Consider the following 10451-nt stretch of genomic DNA (forward strand, 5'->3'; position numbering starts at 1 on the left):
TTATGCAAAAGTGCACATACACTGGGCCCTGAGACATGTCCCTGCTGCTGCTAGATCCAGTGATTCAATTGGCAACAATGGTAATAATTTCATGATGATCATGCAGTGACATAGATGCACAGACATTCACTCCTGTCTTGCCCGCAATAGAATTTGACTGCGTATCTCTATGTGAAATAACTAAAGGTCAAAGGTGAATATACACGCCTGTTTTGGAGGCAGGTCTGGTGTTTTTCACGAGACTCGAAGTGTGTGACGTCAGATCTTCAGGCATTGGGTGCGTTCGATCAGCTTCCCTGGGACGACCCCGTTCTGCCCCCAGTGCGTTCGAATAGCTTCAACGTAATTCCAGGGGCTCACCCGGGTCAACCCCAAGTGCTCGCTTGTTGAGTGGGTCACTTGAAGTGGCCACAGGTACATGACGTCACTACGGGAGGGTGATCTGAGTGGTCGTTCGATTAGAACGATGTCGACCCAGGGAAGCTTATCGAACACACCCTAAAATGCACATTGTTTTGTTTTGTTTTCAACTTCAAGGCACTATTGGTAATTACTCAAAATAATTATTAGCGTAAAATCTTACTTGGTAACGAGTAATGGGGAGAGTTTGATAGTATAAAACATTGTGAGAAACGGCTCCCTCTGAAGTAACGTAGTTTTCAAGAAAGAAGTAGTTTTCCACGAATTTGATTTCGAGACCTCATAATAGAGCTGAGGTCTAGAAATCAAGCATCTGAAACACACAACTTTGTGTGACAAGGGTGTTTTTCTTTCATTATTATCTCGCAACTTCGACAACCGATTAGGCTCAAATTTTCACAAGTTTGTTATTTTATGCATATGTTGAGATACACCGAGTGAGAAGACTGGTCTTTGACAATTACCAATAATGTGTTGTGTCTTTAATACGACCCGGGACACCCAACTGACCGAGAGAGGGCGTCCCACAGAAGCCAACAATAATTGATCGATAGGAGGGTCTGTTGGTTGGTTTAAAACAACATTAATAACAGGGGCCACACCATAGAGCTATAATAGCTGTGTGGGCCACACACACTTGTATATCATCCTTCACACACTTGTTCAGTTAGGTGTTCCGGGTCGGTTCCGAGGTGTCCGGTTTGGCTGCGGTCGGCTAGCTATAGTGTTGCATGCTATCGCCCTATGCACCAACACGTGTTCACATATTATCAATCGAACCGTAGCCACTATTTCGGAAACGGCCTTACTTTAAATACTTGGTCTTTCCCAAAGCTCAACATGGGCACATACATGAGCAAAAAAAAAAAACAAAAAAAAAAAAAAAAAACCCCTGACACCAGTGGCATTAATGCCCCTACACCTCTCACAGCAAATTTATGACCGATTTTTTAGGGCCTAACAAAATACATCAGGTTGAAAGTCAATAATACCCATGCCACAATATCGGGCAACATTTTTACACTGTAACCCTAAATAGGTTTATTATAGAATATTTTGAAGGCCTACTAGTCTGGACCTTTTTAGTGGGGTGCACCCTAAGGGCTAGGAACGACCGGGATTTCAAATCCTGGATCGGGATCCGGGATGCAAATCCTTGTTTCTAACTGAAGGCAGAGGTGTGAAGGCAAGCTTCTGGCGCCTCAAATCCAGATTGCTCCGGACAGGTGAAGTTCGTTAGCCATGGGAGGCAATCCACCTAGGAGAAGGTACTCTGAATCCAAACCCGGGCAGGGGCTCGTTAGCCATGGGAGGCAATCCATCTAGGAGAAGGCACTCTAGCTGATTCCAAACCCGGGCAGGAGGGGCTCGTTAGCCATGAAAGGCAATCAGAGAAGATCCGTGAACGCCGCCTCAAGCTTGCTGATGGGCACTGTGTCCGCCACTCGGTGCTTGCCGCTTGCCAACCATCCTCTGGGAGCCCTCACGAGGCAAGACCTTTCGTGGGAGAAGATGTCTCTCCTTCATAGACACCCTGAAACGAGACATCGGCTTGGCAAACGCATGAGGAACTACGCTCCTGCATGCTGGATCGGAACATCTGGAGAGAAATCACTGGCCGGACAGGCTCGACTTGATGATGAAACTAAGCCTAGTCTTGATTGGCGACGCTGTTTTGTGTAAAATAGCCACCGGTAGAGGGCCAATTATCGACTAGCTCGAAAGGACTGGGCAAGTGTACGACGAATCTGGATCCAAAGTTGCGAGTCTTCAGGAGAAAACCCCCCAAAGTAATTCATGAACGTCGCCAAACAAGACTAGGGCACGCAGCTGTTTCCCCAATGCCCCTCGTCCAATACGTTGCAGGGTGTGCGTGAGTGATGGAAAGTCCCGATGAGTAATAGCTACCACCAATATAATGTTCTGCTATGGATAATTATTAGAACACTGTGATCAATCGGTAACAAGGAACAACACTCAAGTGAGCTGAGACTGTATTAATTCTGACTCCTCTACAAACTCGTTCCAAAGACATAATTCGCGGACTCCTTCGGAAAACTGTAAGTACTACCGACACAATGTTTTTATCTCGTACTTATTAAAGGAACACGTTGCCCTGTATCGGACGAGGTGGTCTATAAAAAGCGTTTGTAACCGTTTGTTTTAAAATGCATATGGGTAGAAAGATGTTTTAAAATAGAATACAATGATCCACACAATCTTGCCTCGAAATTGCGTGGTTTTCCTATTTACTTTGCGAACTAACACGGTCGGCCATTTAATTATTGGAGTCAAACGGTTACAAACGCTTTTTAAAGACCAACTCGACCGATCCAAGGCAACGTGTTCCTTATTAAAGGGTATATTATGTACTCTTTCCTAACAAAAAAAACCCCACAATGTCCACAGATTTACATTAAACTTACACAGTTTGAAGATTATGATAGTAGAAAGCTTCCCTTGAAATTTTACTTACTGAGGTGCTGTAGTTTTTGAGAAATGATTAAAAGTAATAATTTCCGTCTCAGTTTTAGCATGTAAAAACGTATTAACCAGTTATGCTATGGTTTTGGTATAATATCATAACTGGTTAAGGGGATTTTACATGCTAAAATAATTTTGGTCTCATGAGACCAACATTATTTTGTGACTTGTTTTACCCATTTCTCAAAAACTACAAAACCTTAGTTAGTAATATTTGAAGGGAAGCTTTCCACTATCATTATCTTCAAACCCTGTAAGTTTAATGTAAATCTGTGGACATTTTGAAAAAGTACCCGAATCCTTTAAAGCCATTGGACACTTTCTGTACAGATCAACAATTAAAAGTTCACACTTTTACAAATAACTTACAGGGTTTACAGAAGGTAATGGATATCGAGAATAACGGATTTATTTTAAACACATGTCATGACAAGGCGAAACGTGCGGAAACAAGGGTGGGTTTTCCCGTTATATTCTCCCGACTCCGATGACCGATTGAGCCTAAATTTTCACAGGTTTTTGTTTTACATATAAGTTGTGGTACACGAAGTATGGGCCTTTGACAATACTGTTCACCGAAAGTGTACAGTGGCTTTAAGGTAGATTAAGTTGAAAGTGTCGACGTGCCATTGCACTTTATGTAGTAATTGTGTGATTTCATAGTTCATAACCTTTTGTGGGGATTTGTTAACACAACAGAAAAGGGAAAACACTGTCTTCACAAAGACTGGTTCCTCCTCAAGAAATTTTGTGCACAAAGTCTGTATGGGGTCCTTAATGTCAGTGACAAAGGAAAGACAACAGATGTCCCCACAGGGATGCAAACAATAGAATGTGTGTATTAACAAGTTAGTATATGTTCTTGTACCAACTATGAAAATTAGGTTTGGGTGTATTGTGTTCCAACCTGCCTATAATAATATATTTACAAAAACGTACTATTTTCTTTCGTGCACCTCCCAGTCTGCGGATTGTTCTAAATTAATTATAAGGGGAAAACCAATTATTTTGTGTTAGTTGTTGTGGTGGTTCCTTTGGTTCTCTCGTTTTCTTTATTACTTCTCCTGCGACCTTACATATTATTGGTTTATTAAAACATTCAAACATCGCAGCCAAAAGGCAGAGTGTTTAAAATACGGAGATTTATAAAAAAAATATTGTTTTAAAACAATTACAGAAAAACATTTAGAAAATTAAAAAGTATTTTACAAATACATTTTAAATCCCTAGACCACCCGGTAACTAATTTATGACAATCATCGCAAATACCTCATCACAAGAATCGGGTGCATATCTTTATTATGTCAATGCCATGCAAGATGAATACTGTAGACTTAATACGGGATAATAATAAGGCGTGCATGAAGCCTGCTTTCGTATTGCGTTAGCGGTATAACGGTACAGGCTACGAATAATTATTGCAAGATGTGTTCGGAATTTCCCGATTGAGGAATGAAACGGGACTTCCCCGTAATACGCGGCTTTTGTTTCGCGCTCTGACGTGTTGAACAGCAATGCATGGCTTGTGAACCCCCTAACTCCCTTATTATCATTCAGTAAGAAACATGTTAATAGTAATAGTGAACAAAATACACCACAGTGATTGGTTTTGTACTGTTAACTGTCAATTACTGGCTAAATTATGACACAAGTTGCAACGCTTCTTGAAATAATTATTCAACGGGAGAGAGGTGTGCGTAATGACGTTATGGAATTCGGGCTTTCTTACCCTTTTTGAAATAATCCTGCGAGAGGGAACCAGTGTATAACGACGCTATTAGAAAAGTAGTCTCATCTCGAGACTCGAATTGGGAGTGACAGTGTGCAAAACCACTCGCTGCGGTGTGTAAAACAAACATTATATGCACACGGACGTAATTTGCCAAACGTCTTAGCAAACAATCTTAAAAAGTGTCCCGACACCTCTCGGCAAGTATGGCCATTTTCAGGGTCTAAATCACCCGAAATACCTTAAAGGGTATAAATGTACTTTTTCCTAACAAAAAAACACAATGTCCACAGATTAACATTAAACTTACACAGTTTGAAGATTATGATAGTAGAAACTTCCATTGAAATTTTACTTACTGAGGTGCTGTAGTTTTTGATAAAATGAGTAAAAGTAATAACTTTCGTCTCAGTTTTAGCATGTAAAAACGTATAAATCAGTTACGCTATGGTTTTGGTATAATATCATAACTGGTTAAGGGGAATTTTCATGCTAAAATAATTTTGGTCTCTTGAGACGAAAATTTTGTTGTGACTTGTTTTACTAATTTCTTAAAAACTACACAACCTCAGTTAGTAATGTTTGAAGGGAAGATTTCCACTATCATTATCTTCAAACCCTGTAAATTTAATGTAAATCTGTGGACATTTTGAAAAAGTACCCGAATCCTTTGAGTTTGAAAAAAAAAACAAAAAAAAAACGATCACAATATAGGGCAAAAATTTAACACTGTGTGGTGTGTAGACCTATCCCTGTTATTGGGTCCAAAGTACGCATCCATTGTTTGGGTTTTCCAGACTGAGGCAACTCGTTTCCATGAGTGATCGAGCTCGCCGCTCCTTGTTTACACAGCATGCCTGTCTCGAATCTTGCAACTAAAGGCCTAGCAATATATACGGTGGACATAATTATGCCCAACACAACACAACATTAAACTTTGACAGCAAACTTTATATATAATCTTTGTCCGTGTTTGGATTTTTTTTTTCATGTCAAACAATAAACTCGAGTTAGCATAAGAAACAGTTAAAGCTTATTTAAATTTTAACTTTGATGTGAAAAATAATGGTTTATGAGATCACTTGTTTTTATTTTTATTACACTTTTAGACTTTCGGGATTGGAAACAATACGCAAAATGGGCAGCTATCAAAGCAACACATCTAGCGAAATCGGATACTCGTCTAATCGGGTTCAATTTGAGGACGACTGGTTTGCTCAAGGAACCTCGAGACGCGCCTACCGCGGCAAGTACTGCGCAGGTCCGAAGGAAGGGCAGCTGTGTGTTGTCAAGCTGTATAAGGAAGAATGGTGCAGTCATCTCAACGAGCTTGCATGGAAGGCAGACACACGTGCGTCTGAGAAAGCTCAAGAAATGGCGGTCGCGTTTAACCGAGATTGTCCCACAAGCAAACCCATCAAGTTCGTCATACCAGATAATTATAACCAACGTTGACAGCTCAGCTGGCTTCAACCTACTCTGGTTCATACCGATAGCATCCAACGTGAAAGGAAAGCTTGCTGGTACCTCGGAGTCCTCTGCTGAGATGGTACCCAAGGGTGCTTCTATTGCGATCGAGGAGTATCTCAGAGGCGAATTCACCAAGTTTAACAGCAACTCGTCGTATGTCAATCATGACGTTGGTGCGTATGGGCCTCCTGCTTTCAGTCACTACACCTACCACAAGTCGAGAGGTACTCTCCTCATTAGTGACATCCAGGGGATCCGTCAAGCGGCCGGGTACCACTTCACTGATCCAGCTGTCCAAAGCGTAGAAGGGGTGAGTTCTTACGGTGCAACTGATCTGGGTGTCTTCGGCATCATCAAGTTTTTCCAGAACCACCATTGCAATGATCTGTGCCGGGGCTTCAGCAAACCCGACCTATCCAAAATTCCACGGGACGCGCTTGCCGACGTGAACCGCCTGCTCCAGGCTATCAAGCAGAGACACAGCTCCACCTATACGTATGAGTTAAAGAGAGCTGGGGTACCAGACCACCGTATGCGACAGCTGCAGATGCGAATTCCTCAGGCCATTGCTGAATAGCCAAATTTACAAGGCCGTTTTCGAAACCACGGCATATTAAAGGCTTGGGTCTTAGAATCCGTTCGTAGAAAAGCCAGAGCCCAAAGCCCAAAGCCTTGCGGTTCGAAAGCGGCACACCCTAAGCCAAAAGTCCATGGCGTTAATCTTTTCTATGAAGCTTCATGCATGGTTTGGGCGGGAAGATTTTGAAACTGTGGCGCAAAATTAGAGTCACAACCAAAAAGTCAACAATATTGTGTTTGTATTACATTTAACAAATTTGCCTGTCTAAAAATCATTCGAGGAATCGTTTTTTGCAGTAGTCTTTTTGCTTGATGTTGTTCATGTTATCTGTTGCTTGTTTGTATTTGCTTATTCGTTGTATTTGAAGTAGTCATTTCATTATGGTATGATTGCGGTGTTTTGGAGCGACGGGTAGGATTAGGGATGAATGAGTGAAAGGTGGGCGACGCGATGGTGGCCAAAGAAAGAACGATTAATTGGGGAGCGGGCCTCGGGGAAAAAGGGAAAAAACGTATCCAGTTTTGTGAAGGCAATGGACACGTTTGTTAACTTATAATATTATTCAAACTAATAATGTTTGTGTTAAAACTTGAGTACTTTGTTACAAGCAACGGAGAGCTGTTTTATAGTATGAACATTGTGAGAAACGTGTTCTGAAGTAACATAGAGTTTGTGAAAGAACTATAATTTCTCACTGAGATTTGAGGATGAGACGGACTTCCGGCTAGGCCTGAAGCCATTCGGGCATCTGAAAACACTTTGTGTAAATAGGGCGTTTTTCTTTCTTGCAACTTCGATGACCATTTTGAGCACATTAATTTTCAAAGATTTGCCACTTTATGCATTTGTTATGTTGGGATAAACCAAGTGAGAAACCTGATCTTTGACAATTACAAAACAGATCCCGTGCCTTTAGTCAAGTGATTTTTTTAAAACTTTCTGAACGAGTAATTTTTCCATTTTTTCATTGATGTGCAGAAAATTAATTAATGTTAAAAATAAACAGAGTGATGTGTGGTTTCTGTATCTTACCACGCTTGCCCTTTGCGCTTTCAGTCAGGTGTAACAGCATTTTTTTGTAACTCTTAACAATATAAAGGTTACTTACATTAAATAATGTGTTTAATAATTGTGAGTATAGTTTTCTAAAATCATTCACAATGTTAAAATAGTAACTAGATTGTCGAGAGTACTCTGTTTGAATTAGATATCATTCGTTTAGTGCATACATTCTTTGCGAGTACTCCTGGCTGATGGCGTAAGGGTGATAGTAATTGTTGCTGATGGTCGAATGTTGTTAAAATTGACTCAAACAAGTCTGAGCACTGTTAGTTAGAGTTATTTAGATTCTTTCAAAAATCATTATTTTGTAAGAAACTATTGTTGTCAAATTTGTTTTGCACAAATACAAAATACACACATGCCAAGTTGGTAATTATCACGTAATTAAACATTCTATTTTTAGCCTTCGAGAAAGACTTTGCTACGGCCGAATCGTCAGGCCATTTAACTATTTTTTGCATTATACCATCGGGCCTTTTGGTTGGTAACTTTGTTGTTTGGGCCAATTGTGTTTTCTCAATTCTATTCAATTCAATCATGTATTCATCATGCCAGCATGAAATTCGTTGTAAGTTGTAAACTAATTATTTCAACAACAACAAAATATTTAAAGGAACATAGGCTACAGAACTATGTTTTGCTACAAACAGTTGCCTGTATACTCAATGTTTCGGAGATATTATTTTGTGAAATTATTTAACAGCCGTGTTGTTGTGCTATTAGGATAACAAAGCAAGTAAATAAACCTTTGTCCTAGCTAGATGATAATCATTATGGGGAGTGGCGTAGTTTTACCTTATTATTATCAGCATTGGCCAGATCCTTTGTACACACTAAAACCTCCCGGGTCGGAATTGATCCGGATTCCTTGCCCATTTTCGGGTCAGTATGACCCGGCAGCTAGTCATAGGTGTATGACCCTATGACCATTATGCAATGCATGTATAGTAGGCCACGCCTATAATTTTTTTTATGCAACATAATCACAGAATAAAATGATGCTGTGTGTGCACAGTGGTAAATTCGATCGTGTGTTTTCATGGGCGTAAATCTGTCTTGAAAGATAGGGGCATCATTCACGACGTAAGGTCCGGGGCCCGCTTTAGGGCCCGGGAAAGTTTTAGGCCGCAGCCATAGATGTAATCTAGGGAGTCTGAGGGGGGTAATGTGCTCCCTCTCAGTTATGGGAATTTAAGGCCTTTCCAAGATAAACCATTTGTTTTCCCCTCTATACATCATGGACTCAAATTAGACCTCCATGGTTATTGTATCTATACAAAAAAACAAAAAACAACCCTCAACTATAGCTTCGTAATTATTATTTCCGAATCTTCAACGCTCAGACGACGTTCAATCATCACGACCAGCATTGTCAATGGTGGATCTATAGAGAATACATTTTAGGAGTAGGGGGTGGGGGGGGGGGGGGGGGGCTAGGGTCAATCATAAAGCTGGAGCATGCGCAATAGCGGAACGCGAAGCCTTTAGTGGCGGGAGTCCAGGCCCGCTTTTGGGTCCGGAAAATTTTTGCATTTTAGATGATATGAAATGGAACAAAGAGCCTTCAAAATGCGAGCACAACATTTTGGGGTTAACTTCAAGTATGACAGGGGCAAATCGTGTAAAGAGTGAGCATGCGAGTTGTGAAGCCATTACGAAAAAAACAAAAATGAATTCTAGATGCTCCGTGGTGCAATCGCAGGCCATTCAGAGGGTCCAAAGACATAATGGGGGACGCTTTAATATTGTGTCACCCGCCCTTCCTTCAAAGGAAGGGGGCGGGACACGTCCCTCCCACTCGTGTAAGTGCTGTTGAGGTGCAAATCTGCCGAACGATGGAGCATGCAGTAGGTGTGAAGCTTTTACGTGTACGGGGTGTGGGGTCCGGCATTGGTTTTTACCTCGTCCCTTTGCCACTAAGTAACATGTTTTTGTTTTTTTGACGAGCCCTAGGCTGCTACAGCTACGGCTTTATTGCGGTTTGCTGCCTGACGCGGAAATCTAGCCGCGACTAGAAATAGCTGCTGTAGATGCTGAAAAAGGGTTCAGACACGGATGAAAGACCGGTGTGACAGGAGATTCTGCCCCCCCCCCCCCCCCCCCCCACCCGCGGCGGAGATCCTGGGCCCATCGGGCGACTTTTCCTTGCCTGAACACTGACCTCACTTCTTCGACGAGACTCTAGACAATCGTTTATGGTCCCACGCGGTGTGAGATAGTCGAGTTGCAGTGGTGCTCTCCGCGCGAACAGCTGGTTGCGTGACTACAGGGCCCAATTTCATAGAGCTCCTAAGCACCAAAATTTGCTTAGCATGAAATTTCTGCCTCGATAAAAACAGGATTACCAACAAAATTTCCACATGATTTTCAGGATGAGCAAACATCAGCTGTGAATACCAGTAATAACAAGCAATATGCAACAAATTGAAATTTTGTTGGTAATCCTGTTTTTATCGAGGAAGAAATTTCATGCTAAGCAAATTTTTGTGCTTAGCAGCTCTATGAAATTGGGCCCAGGGCGCTGCCGCCCATGCTAGTAGCTGCCGCCGCCCGACTCTGGCAACCAGCAGTTCGCGCGAGAGCAGTGACAACTCGACGTTCTCACAGCGTGGGACCATTAACGACTTGTCCACAAGTCTAACCATGGAGGTACGCCTGAGTTTTCCAACTACAGAGGGCGCTGTGTACTTGGTTATTTTTCGGCGC

At 41.7% G+C, this 10451-nt stretch overlaps 1 pseudogene; it reads left to right on the plus strand.

The window, feature by feature from the left end:
• The first annotated feature begins 2045 nt into the window (after nucleotides 1-2045).
• On the plus strand, nucleotides 2046-8753 carry LOC139947583 (eukaryotic elongation factor 2 kinase-like; annotated as a pseudogene).
• The last annotated feature ends 1698 nt before the right edge of the window (nucleotides 8754-10451 follow it).

Source organism: Asterias amurensis, chromosome 14 (genome assembly GCF_032118995.1).
Source record: "Asterias amurensis chromosome 14, ASM3211899v1".
Taxonomy (NCBI): Eukaryota; Metazoa; Echinodermata; class Asteroidea; order Forcipulatida; family Asteriidae; genus Asterias; species Asterias amurensis.